This window comes from Protopterus annectens, chromosome 6.part0 (assembly GCF_019279795.1).
Source record: "Protopterus annectens isolate FY-2018-M chromosome 6.part0, PAN1.0, whole genome shotgun sequence".
Classification (NCBI taxonomy): Eukaryota; Metazoa; Chordata; order Ceratodontiformes; family Protopteridae; genus Protopterus; species Protopterus annectens.
This window is the reverse complement of record NC_056737.1, coordinates 1,938,536,408-1,938,550,383: the sequence shown is the minus strand read 5'-3', so window position 1 is coordinate 1,938,550,383 and position 13,976 is coordinate 1,938,536,408.

Sequence of the window (13,976 nt, the reverse complement as noted above, 5' to 3'; positions counted from 1 at the left end):
ATGTACCCTGGCTTTCGCCACCCAAGAAAATTATTTTCCTGTGCCCCTGTCGAGCAGAGCCACAGAAGTGATCCCCGGGGTGAATTTCCCATTCCCCATCCAATCATCAAGATTTTTCTTGAAGAGTGCTAATGAGGAGCTCTGTTTGACATAGATAGGTAGTCTGTTCCAGAGTATGGGAAGTCTCTGGGACAGGAATCTATCCCTCCAGCATGTTCTGTTTATTGTGGTGACAAGGTTAAGGTCCCTAGAGCATGTAGCTCGGAGGGATTGGGATTTCTTTAAGTGGAGTATGTCCAACAGCTCTGGGTTTGACATAGCTTTGTATGTTAGGCAGAGATCGCCCCTGAGTAGGCGATATGCGATGGAGTAAAGCTGTAGTTTTTTGAGACGGTCTGCATAGGGCATATGTTTGAGGCCAGTAATCCTCTTTGTGAGGTATTTCTGTGGTCTTTCCAGTTGTTGTAGATGTCTTGTGAGGTACATACCAAAAGGGGCGTTGTACTCTATAATGGGTCTAATGAGTGATGAGTAGAGGGGAACAATGACCTCTTTTTTTCTGGATGAGAATGCTTTTGTGATGAGATGAGCCACGTAGAAGAATTTCTTGACCACTGTGGTGATGTGATTATCAAAGGAGAGACTACTATCCACCTGTGTTCCAAGGTATCTTATCACATTTTTGGCATTAAGTAGACTACCAGCTATGTGGTAGTTCATGGGTACAGTGTTTTTACCAAAGGGGATGACAATACACTTTTTGGCATTGAGCTTCAGGCCATGGCTTTGACACCAGGTATCTGTCTCACTGAGGCCCTTTTGTAGTTTGTCCACATCGTTAGGAGTTTCGATTATGGCTCCTAGTTTGCAGTCATCTGCAAACTTTGTTAGCCAAAGACCTTCTGTGTTGGCGTGCACTTCAGAGAAGTAGATACCGAACAGGAGAGGACCCAGGACTGAACCCTGTGGTACTCCACTTGTCACTGGTCTGATGTCGGATTTGGAATCCGCTACTTTCACAGTGTGGGTTCTGTCCATGAGCCAGTTGGCAACCCATCTTGTGACATAGGGATTTATACCTAGTTTAGTGAACTTATCTATAATTCCAGAGTGGAGGATGGTGTTGAAAGCCTTGGCGAGATCTAGATAAGCTGTGTGAACCATTTTACCCTGATCTATGGCTTTGGTGACTACTTCAAAGAAGTCAGTCAGGTTTAGGAGACATGATCTGCCTTTTACAAATCCAAACTGTATAGGGTCCAGAGTTTGGAGATTAACAATGTCTTTGTTTATGAGTTCCATGGTGATACGTTCCATGGCCTTGCAGACCAGGCTCATCAGGCTAATGGGGCGGTAGTTCCCGGGGTCCGTCGTGGCTCCCCCTTCATGGAGTGGGATAACTGTCGTGGTGCATCATTCAGTGGGTACAAAGCCTGAGGTGAGGCTATGATTGAACATGGTACTTAGGTAGGGTGCCAGTTCATTCTGTAGTTCGTGTAGAAAGCAGCCTGGGATATTGTCAGGTCCCATGGATGCTGTGTTCTTGGCTTTGGAGAGTGTGTTTTTTACCTGTGCAGCTGTGATTATAGGAACTTTGCATTCTTCAGGTATAGAGATGGGCCCTCTAGGGGGTGAGAGGGGGATAAAGTTAGCACTGAACCTATCTGCTAGGATGTTGGCAATATCAGTTGGTTCTGTATATTTAGTGCCATTATGCTGTAACTCAGAGCAGATCTGAGTGTTCCCATTTAGATTCTTAACATAGCCATAGAATGCTTTGTGGTTGTCTTTAGAGTCAGTGGCAATTTTGTTTTCGTAACTAGCTTTGGAGGATTTTATGAGGGATCTCAGCTTCTTACTGAGGTTGACCAGGGAGTTCCTCCAGTCATGGGATTTTACTCTTTTTAGACATATATATAAACACATATATACAACATAATATATATCTACACATATATAGATACACACACACACACACACACACACACACATATATATATATATATATATATATATATATGTGCATGTGTACATATATACAAACACACAAACATATATATGGATGTAAATACATGTCCCCTATATTACCACCACAGTGCTGCATGCTATGTGCGAGAGAATAGCACACATAGCAATACACACAGACATATACAGCTGTAAGTGTGTGCAACATGGACGGGTATGTCACATGTGAACCCCTTGTTGGGACCACATTGCCCTTGTCTATGAAGTAGGGAATGGGAATATGGGGAAAGATGGCAGGTATATTTGTGGAGGTGGTCTAGTTTGGTAGATATAGAGGACAGCCTACAGGAGTGGTATATGACACGTGGTGGGTAAACACCCTGGATGGTGTGTATAGTCTGTGATGTGGAAGTCACATGGGCCCCCATATGGAAACAATGGGAACAAGCCACCCATGCATTGGTACTCCCAACAGCAGTCCATGGCCCTGAAGGTGCCTGGCCTGGAGGTTGAGCAGGAGGAGCATGTGGACCCTGTGAATGTGTACTGGGTGCCTCAAGGTGATGTAGCACATCCCACAAGTGTCTGTGGAGCCCGCTATGGAACAGACCTTGGACCTGACCTTGGGAGACAGGATCATGTCTGTGTGTGCCCCCGGGGGGGGAGACAACATCCCTTGAGGTGGTTCCACCTAAAGGTAGTGCTGGACCAGAAGATGAGGAGGCCCCAGGGTGGGTCTCAGATGTGATGTGGCCTGGTAACATGGCCAGGTGAGGTTGGAGAGGTGGTTCTGCTGGCAAATATTCCCTAAACATGCTATTGTGTCACTGTTATAGGACATGTGTGGGTAGTAATAGTCTACACAATCCAGGAACATGTCCAACAGCATGCATAGATATTCCCAATAACACAGAATGTCAGATGTGCAGCAATCACATAGCAAGCATACCACATGCTTATATGGAGCTATAGTGGCCCTGACAATGGCATGCAGATGAATAGTCCATAACAGGCCAGCAATGATAGTGTCCACACAGGGGACATGGCTACAAGCACATAGCACAAAGTGTGGTACAATACAATATATGTCCCACTGGTAGGTAAGCTGTAGCCATACCTATTGAGTTGTGTAAACAGTTTGTTGTCACTGATATGGTGGGGGGGTGACAGAGATGTGTATTAAGAACTATGGTAACCTTGCTTTATGAGTTGCTCAGACCTGTTTCCATCTTTATGTCTTTCAGACAAGATGTTCCATGGACACCTATCTGCATATTCAGTAGCTGAGAAGGACATAGTGCTGAACTACCTTATCCAGCACTACCCTGTCCTGTTTGGCAGGGCCGCCCATGAGCAGCAGGAGTGGACCACCCTGTGGAATGACCTACTCCACAGGGTCAATGATGGACTGCATAACCACAGTTATGAGCAGGTCCAGCATCATTGTTCTGACCTGCTTCACAATGCCCATCGGCATGCTGCTGCAGTCCGGGGGGATTACCTCACAATGGGGGGGTCATGCCATCCATCCCCCCTGACATGTGTTGAGGAGTTCCTTGCCAGCCTTGTGGAACCTGCCCATCCGCACAACCAACAACTGCCAGACACCATTGTGAAGGTGGGTGCTACCCACACACTGGCTGACGAGCATGCAGGTAAGGCCACAGGGCACATCAGTAGACCACTGTTGCTTATGCATCTGCATCTGTACAGGTAGATCATGCATATCTGATATGTCATATATATATATAGTTTGTTGCTGCATAGTAGTAATAAGCAGATGTGCATAAATGGTAGTATTGTGGACTTGTACTGTTGATGTACTGTAATGCTGCAGCCACCCTGTAGCAATGCCACAGCTGTGGCCACTGACATTGCATCTCTCACACTTTTATGTAGGTCCCTCTGGTATACAACCAAGGCAGCAGCCTGTTGCTGGTGAGTATGGTTTATGTTGATGCTTGCCAATTCACTGTGCATGTAATGGCTATGGTATATTCCATGCACATATCTAACACACCTACCCGTAATGCATGCTGTACATGTTCATGTATTGTTGCTGTTAAATGCACTGCATCACAGTGGTGACCATGATGGAGTATTGGAAGGGTATGTCAGAAACCTGCAAGATAACTAACATCCTGTCATTGTGTAATGTGTCCACAGGGATTAATATAATGGTGGGACACATGGCCTACAGTAGGGACATGTGTGAAACATCACCCTTATACAATGCAATGACAGTGTATATACCAGTATTACAATGGCAACTGTTACAGATCTACACTATGGTATAATGTATTACTGTGATCCACATTATTAGCTGGGACTAGGCTGTAACACGTGGTGTTCAGTGTATGGGACACTGCAAACTGACACACATGTGTAGGCCATATTTGTCAAGCATCTGCAAAAAGGCTGAAGGTGGGGAGGGGGTGTCAGCATGACACACCAGTGCACTGCAGCAGGGATCCTAAGGATGCTAAAAATGGCTGTATCTGCACACAGTCAGGTTCAGGAACTGTGGCAGATGTAACCCTACCCCCACAACAATAGTGATGGCAGTGTGTGAACACGAAGGGATGTGCACATGAGTAGACCTTGCAATCATGCAGAGTTGGGGGACATGTGTAGAGAAGACTGACCATACACTGGCAAATGCAGATAGCCCATGCTAGTATACCCCTGCCAGGAATAGTAACTGCTGTAGTACACATAACAATAACAATAGGTACAACAAACCATCATGATAAGGGTGTGCACACAGATGCACACATGGAGTGTATGCATTGCAGTCAGCATCCACACACCTAACAAATTTTGTAGACACTGCATGTGAATGTACAGGACATATGTCACATATCAGGTTCATGTACTGTTAATTATATACGGTGATGTGGTCCCATGGCAGATCAAGGAAGGGTGCGTCATATCAATAAGGGTGTGTACACTCCCCATAGCCATGGTATGGTCTGGCAGTTGTCAGTGTAATAGTATTGGATTGCTCATACATGGCCCACTGATGTTGAGATCTGTAAACCAGGCATCAGGCATTCACAAATGACATATGTCCACATATCATCCCAGGTATGTGTTGCTGAAAAACATAGGGGCTGTGAGCATTAGAGCTGACATAACTGACACAGTAACTACACATTCAGTAATGGGTTGTACACCTGTGAAATTTGGTGCACAGTACATGGCAAGGTGCAGAACTGCTGCACAGCAATACTATGTACATGTGTGCAGTGGTTTCCAGGGGAAGGGACATCACCTAGTGACACAGCCCATGCATCACATACATGTATATTGTTGCTAGCATGGATTGACTATAGCTGCACTGCATACTGTTGTGTACCATATGTTATGCATGTTGACAGATGGGTAATGAGAGGACTGTGTGTACTATCTTTGTGCAACCTCACGTGTGCATGTGTGTGTATGTGTGTGTGTGTGTGTGTGTGTGTGTGTGTGTGTGTGTGTGTGTGTGTGTGTGTGTATGTGGCTATTTTGTCTGTAGATTCAATCTGGTGAAGTGGAGGGAGGTTGATGCATGTAGGATGTATGTGTGCATATGTGTGTGTTTGTGTGGGCATCCATGTATGCACATGTGCAATTGTGGGGTTGTTCATATGGCGGTACTTCCCTTTGGGATCATGCAGTACACAGACATGGACTGACACATGACACATCAGGAATACTTGTCTGATATGTAATCACAGGACAGCTGATAGTATAATAAGGTCTGTTGCATGGACCATGCATTGGGAGGGAAAGTAGACACCAGGTATACCCTTAATATTGCATTCAGCAGAGAGGTGAATGACAACCCATGTATGCAGCACTACAGATGCATTGGGGAATTACTAGACAACACCAGGGAGTGTATCCATATACTACAGTTGTCACATGATAGGTTGATTGAGCAGCATATCTGGCATGTAATGAGCAATACTTACACATGACACTCCAGTGCATGACATTATGGAGTGAATGTAGTAGCCCCTCACATATAGGGGCCATGCTCACGATGTCCGGACATACAAAGGGTGAACACTGAATGACAGCAGTGAGGCCATGTAAAACTTACTCCACTCAGGTCAAGGAGATAATGGAGTAACAGGTCTTGTGTTATGATCACTTGTCTAGGCATTTAGAGGAATGGTACGTTAATGAGTGGTATTAATGAGTGTATGTTACCAAGTGTGATGCAGGATGGGGAACTGATGGGAATAAATGTGGGACTGTCTGTAAAATCATGGACAGGTAGGTATTAAGGCGGAATGTATGTGTGTGTGTGTGTGTGTGTGTGTGTGTGTGTGTGTGTGTGTGTGTGTGTGTGTGTGTGTGTGTGTATGTGTGTGTGTGTGTGTGTGTGTGTGTGTGTGTGTGTGTGTGTGTGTGTGTGTGTGTGTGTGTGTGTGTGTGTGTGTGTGTGTGTATGTGTGTACTGTTATGCAATGCTGTACAGGTCTTAAAGTGCATTTCTTGCTTTCCCCACAGGTGGCGAGGTGGGTCAGGGTCCCTTCTGCATGCAATCTGATGTTGGTGTCCATACAGACACCGAAGATGATGATAGTACTGTTGAGGCACAGGTGGGGTTGTCAGGGGCTGAAACAGTGCCATCATTTGACATTCCCCTCTTAGCCACCCCAACCCTGCACACAGTTTCAGTGCCTATACATACCCCATCACCAGGGGCCATAGCAGAGGGACAGTTGGCGGTTGGTGGCACTGCACAGGAGAGTGTGGTATCCAAGCTTACTGTGTCTGGTCACAGCAGGCATAGCCAGATGTCCGGCAGGGCACCACATAGGCAGATGTTCCAGGGTGCGCATGGTACAGCCGCTGGTCATCATGCCCCTGGCAGAAGCACCACAACTGGTACCACCAGGCGCATGTTTCAGGCTGTCATGGGGGCACAGGCACATATGGAACATTTCACCAGACAGGGCCTGAGGCTGCAGAGAGCTGCTCTCACATCTGCAAGCGACAACTTCCATGAACTGTCTGGTGCCCTCTGTGCTCATACCAAGGTCATGGATAGATGGTTTGGTGAGATGATGGGCCTCATCAACAGTGGTTTGTCCATGCTTGAACATATGGTGGGAGTGTGGTGACAGCTGCGTGGACATAGACCAGCAACACCAACAGCTGACGGTCAACATGGACTTGCTGGGACACCAAGGAACTCTCATAGTGGTAGTACCAGCCCCAGCACTGCAGGGGGGGGTGCTGTCCACACCACACCACAGCAGGCCGCAAGCACGTGGTCTTGGCCAGTCCCAGGAGGGACCTGGTTCCAGCGGACATCTGTCATCATCAGGGGTGACATACACAACAGTTATGGTGGCCTGGCAGCAGTATGTCTTGCAAATAACTGGACATAACAGCACACTGGGTAATTACACTAGGCTGGTAGGAATTTCACAAAGCACTGTGCAAACTACAGGCAAACAGCCACAACACTGGACTACATTTTGTATGGGGAATACACATGTACCTGTTATTATAGTGGGCTCTACATGCATGTCCCAGCACAGAGTAACAGGCACCTGTGAGAAAGTGCATACCCTCAACCAATGTAAACACAGCCACAGTCACATATGGTACATAAGCTTAATATGACACTTTATGGACTGTCTGATAATCACCATCCTCATATGTGCCACTTACACACTATCCCTACATACACTAGGTCATGGCACAGTGTGGTCCAATGGCTGTCTGTGGCATGGGACACATGTGTGTCTGGCCCTACAGACATGTGAGCCAATAGGGTACCATACACTGGAGCAGCATGTAACAGCAGATAGAACAGGACCAAGAACAAAGGCAGTCTGTGCACAGCCCAAGGTATGTATGCGCAATACACATACTGTCGACAATCACCCTAAGTACACAGACCCCAGTACTGTACACACAACCACAGAATGCCCAAGTTATATCCTCAGAAACAACCCCTACTATACATAACATGTCTAGCAGTCTGATATCTGACTAGTTTATCAGGTATGATGTCAATAAATAATGGTGTACAGAATATATGCACCTCTTACTGCATGACATATGTACAAAGGTTGACAGACTTGTGGCTGGAGCTATGAACACTGGACCAATATTAGCATGTTGCTGTGATACCCTCATACATTTACTGTTGTACCAGGGTTTGTTGTGACATATGTCCTATGAGGGACATGAAGTCAGTAACTCTCATGGCTGTCACCATGTACTGACTGCAATCCTTACACTATGCTCCTGCAGTTCTCAGATCAGTGTTCTGTGAGTAACACAAGAAACAAAAGGCTCCACACACTGCCCAGTCTGCAGATGACCCTACAGATGGGAGTGTCATCAAATACATAGCACTGTCATGACAGGTATTAAAACATATAGACCAGCCATATACACACACACCCTGTTAAGTCGACATTACTCCAAATGCAGAATAGCAACATTTACATTCTGTAGTCATGTCTGGCACATCCCCCTCCTGTCTGTTGGCCTGTTTCCACAGTGTATGTTGTTAGGGGTAAATCCCAAACCATCTGTGATGCTGTTTGCCAAACACCAGATCTAGGTCCTGCTCACAGTGAATGAAAAGGCCTAACATCAACATGATGTTCCTGGATATTGGAGTGTGTTTCCATGCAGTTGGCTATGGGAATGTTACCACAGCTGTTCCACATGAAATCAGCTAGAAGAAGACTGCAATTCATGCAGAGGTCATCAGCTGATCATGAGCATCACTTACAAAACACAAGCTGCTGCCTAAGCAAAGCAGGTGTACTTCTCCACATCCAACCAGAGAGGGAGTAAGAGAGACAGGCAGAGACAAAGTAAATCAGGGAGGGGGTGGGAGAGTAAAACCTAAGCATGTTTGTGTCACACACCTACCAGTATGGGGTTTCAAACCCCTTACTGACTATGTATTGCTATCACATGTCTATGCAGTTATTGCATGCACCACATAGCTTACATGTTGGGGATCTGTCCAAATGTATATGTGATGGAGAGTGACATCTGCACCATTGATATAGTAGCGATACGGTAGGTGTAGTACACATGCCTGTCAACATGAACAGGTGTCAGCGTCAACACAGCCACACTCTCTCAGGGGCTCACACACATTGACACACTTGGCAGGGTCAGGAATACATTTCCTAACTAGTTTGCCACAATACAGTAATGCGCAGGTATTACATGCACCACAGGGGTTATCCGGAGGTTATATGGGCAAAGGGTAAGTGAAGGTGTCTTACATCAGACAGCATGCTTCAGTATGCCAGTGGGAGTTGTAGTGAGTGTGAATGTGGACAAAAGCATCATACACCACACACACAGACACAGGGTGCCAGTATTGACATGCATGGGTGCATTACTTCACAGGTGTGTAGTGGTTGACTGTGCCAGACGGTTATACAAGGCTAGGTGAAGGGTATACCTTGGCATTAAGCCACATGACAATGGTCTGCAGTGGGTCTCAGGGAAGTAGTGTCTGGATTGGCCCACACGGGTAGATATTGTATTTACCATGCAGTCACCTGGGTAACTATTGTGTGTGGCCAGTGCTGTGCAATACTTGCCATGTATGTGTTCTATAGTCCATGACATGGACGGTGTTTGGGATGTGCTCACATCCCACATGCATGTACAGTGGCACGTGGAACTGTACCTGGGGTGTCTGGCCCATGTTGTGTACACAGATTGTTATCATCAGATGTGCCAGTCCTCACCTCATGTGGCAGGAACTGGTAATGGACAGCAGGTTGACCCTGCACATACATTGATAACATGATACAGGTATTCTCTGGTGTCAGTGGCATCTGTCCATGCAGGGCATGTATTTAAGGCATGGTATGTCCTTTGTGGGTCACATTTGATGGCACCACAGTTGTTGCAGGTGTCCTGTGAGGAACATAGTGAAGGATCACTGTCTGCAATTACATGCCTATTGTACTGATCGACAGGGTGCCATGTCCTCTGTAGTCCACTGCAATCACACCATGGTTACTATCTGTGGGAAATATGCAGGGTACTACCAACACAGTGGTTGTTGCCTAGGCAAGTGTGTTTGTGTATGAAACATGGGTTGAGAGTGTTTTCTGGGTAATACAATGGTTGCTTACTTTGTTCGCCAGGCCTTGATGTCCCATGTAGGGGTATGGATTGATACCCCAGCCTCTCAGCTATTTGACATCTGTTATCCTTGTAAGGTGGACATTGTGACATATAATAGGGCCACCATATAAGAAATTTGCAAATCCCACTCCACAGTGAGACCAATTGTTACACACTCACAGCCACCTCCACATAGGATATGAATGACAAACACAGAGACACACACACTTGGCATGTCTGGAATTAGAACTCCTACAAAACTAGTCTTTCACACTTCAGCATTATGCAGTTATAGGATGTGCCATGGAGATTACTGGGCTACTCCTTCCCCAAAGGTGTATTTCACTGGGAATGACATCAGCAGGCTTGCCAAAGAAGGTCAATGGAGGTTGTAATGACTGTGAATGGCCTCAAAAGCATTGCACCCTACACAGACAAATATCCACACTTGCCATGTCTAGGACTAGAACCCCTACCAAACTACTATATCACACTACAGCATTACACTGTTACAGGACACACCACAGAGATTACTAGAGTACACCTTCCCCAAAGGTGCATTTCACTGGGAATGACATCAGCAGGCTTGCCAAAGTAGGGCAATGGAGGTTGTAGTGACTGTGAATGGCCTCAAAAACATTTCACCCTACACAGACAAACAACACACACACAAACATCCACACTTGCCATGTCTGGGAATAGAACCCCTACTGAACTACTATATCACACTACATCATTACGCTGTTATAGGTCGCACCATGGAAATTACTGATGTACTCCTTTCCCAAAGATGTATTTCACTGGGAATGAAATCAGAAGGCTTGCCAAAGAAGGTCAATGGAGGTTTTAGTGACTGTGAATGGCCTCAAAAGCATTGCATCCTACAGAGACAAGCATCCACACTTGCCATGTCTGGGACTAGAACCCCTACCAAACTACTATATCATACTACAGCATTACGCAGTTATAGGACACGGCACAGAGATTACTGGAGTACTCCTTCCCCAAGGGTGTATTTCACTGGGAATGACATCAGCAGGCTTGCCAAAGTAGATCATTTGAATTGTAGTGAGTGTGACTAGCCTAAAAAGCATTGCTCCCTACACAGGCAAAGACACAAACACTTGCCATGTCTGGGATTAGAACTCCTACTTAACTAGTTTATCACACTACAGTATTACACAGTTATAGGACACCCCACAGAGATTACTGGGCTATTCCTTTCCCAAAGGTGTATTTCAAAGTGAATGACATCAGCAGGCTTGCCAAAGTAGGGCATTTGAATTGTAGTGAGTGTGACTAGCCTAAAAAGCATTGCTCCCTACACAGACAGAGACACACACACACAGTTGCCATGTCTGGGATTAGAACTCCTATCTAACTAGTTTATCACACTACAGTATTACACAGTTATAGGACATGCCACAGAGATTACTGGGCTATTCCTTTTCCAAAGGTGTATTTCAAAGTGAATGACATCAGCAGGCTTGCCAAAGTAGGGCATTTGAATTGTAGTGAGTGTGACTAGCCAAAAAGCATTGCTCCCTCCACAGACACACACACACACATAAACACACACAGTTGCCAAGTCTGGGATTAGAATTCCTAACTAACTAGTTTATTACACTACAGTATTACGCAATTATAGGATGCACCACAGAGATTACTGGGCTATTCCTTTCCCAAAGATGTATTTCAAAGTGAATGACATCAGCAGGCTTCCCAAAGTAGGGCATTCAAATTGTAGTGAGTGTGACTAGCCTAAAAAGCATTGCTCCCTACACAGACAGAGACACACGCACACGCATACACAATTGCCATGTCTGGAATTAGAATTCCTACCTAACTAGTTTATCACACTACAGCACTACTCAGTTATAAGACACGCCACAGAGATTACTGGGCTATCCCTTCCCCAAAGGTGTGACAGACATCAGCAGGCTTGCCATAATAGGGCTATGGGGAGGCCGGTGTGTGTGCATGGGCCATAACCCATTCATTTAGAGGTAGACAGACCACACTCAGGCACATGCAGGTTTATATTCCGCAGGTATGTGTATACAATTGCTAGATGACTACTGCCTTGTACAGTCATGTTGCACAGCTAGCACTAGCACCATAGAGTCTTTAATGCTGAGGGATACCAGTGACTAATTTCTACAGTGAGTGACACTTACACATCATGTGGTTGTAGCCATTTGACTGTGTGATGGGTGGGACAGGCCTCATGATGGAAGGCTCTTTGCCACTGTCACTCTCTTCCACACATCTCTGTATGTGTACTTTTGGCATATTATAGTGTGTTGTCCTTGGATATTTGTGTGTATTCCTATCCAATGTGTGTGCAAGGCATGACTGGTGCATACTGAGGAGTGTATGCACTAACATCTGCAACTGTCAGATATGTATGGTCCATTGTTGTTGGCAGACATGGGCTTCATTTGTTTAAGTGTGTGAGCATGCCCAGTATGACCTTTCAGTATGTTGTTGTCTGACATTGCCTTCATTTCAGTACATTGCCTTAATTTCTCTAAGTGTGTGAGCATGCCCAGCATGCCCTTCTGTATTGAATGTGTGGATCCATTCCAGGTAGATTGTACTCCAGTGCAGACCTTTGTGTTCTACACCTACAGCTAGAAAACTGTTTCTGCAGGATATCTGTAGATCAGTTGGAAATATGGGGTCAAACTGTGCAATGTAGAGTGTGTACTGTAGATGATTGTGTCTGTGCTGCTTCTGCTTCATGGTACTGGTGTTAGCAGAGATATTCAGACATGTGTACTGTTATACACTGTGATGTTTTATGTCCTTAAGTACTGTCAGGTAGACATTTTTGCTCGCAGTAATGTCCTGGGGAACACGGGGTGAATGCAGCTGTGTCCAGTATTGTGGTCAAATGCCTACATATTCCCGGAAAGTTATGCCATTCTGGAGGGGGAACTGCAGACACTCGCTGTTGGGTCTATGTATCCAGTTCACCACCTTGGTACAGTTATGGCAGAGGATCCCATACTTGTACATCCATCGATGTGACAGTATGGCCTTATCTTGCTGTGGCAATACCTCACAGCTGTACAGATTCACACAGGTTACTCATAGGCAGGGGTCATAAGTCAGGACATTACCCCTATTGTGGTGTATGGGCAGGTTTGTAGCCACCCATTTTTGTGTTTACAGCCAGGGATAGTATGTTCACATGGCTGTGTTTTGGACTTTGCACATTCCATGCTGCCCATGCTCCCACCCCCTTCTATTATTCTATCATCTTCCATACATTATCCAAACATTCTCTGAAACTTTCCCTATAGTTATCACCTCATCACAGCTATGTCTTGGTGTTGGTCCACAGTTCATGCAGTGGGACATGGTGGACATGTTACTGTGGTTTGTCCACATGGTCTTGCATATGAGTTATGTGGAGTGTGTCATGTTGTTATTTGGGTGTCCATGACATAACATACATTGGCAGTACGGGTGAGATGCAGGCCTTTGGCAGAGGCCTGTAGGCCATTTGGTGGTGATGCAGGCCAGCTGTAGCAGGCCATTGCATTCTGTCACTCCTACATTCCCAGAATGTCATACAGTATATTCCCCTGGGGTGACAGGGTAGGTGTGCTAGGTGTTCATGCCAATACTTTCTATCAGTATTGATCAGGTGGTGTGGATGCTTACAGGGTGCTGCTTACAGCTAGGGACACACCTAGGTTCATAGGTTCATAGGTAGATACTGGGCTATCTGCCCGAAGGCATATATTAGCCCAGCCACATTGTGCGGTATTCACCGCCCCTTTGGTTAGTTCCCTAGGCCCTTGATCTAGCAGCTAGTACACTTGGCCCCTATCTAGTAGAGCTGTTGGTATGATCCCTTGTGTGAACTTTCTGTTACCCAT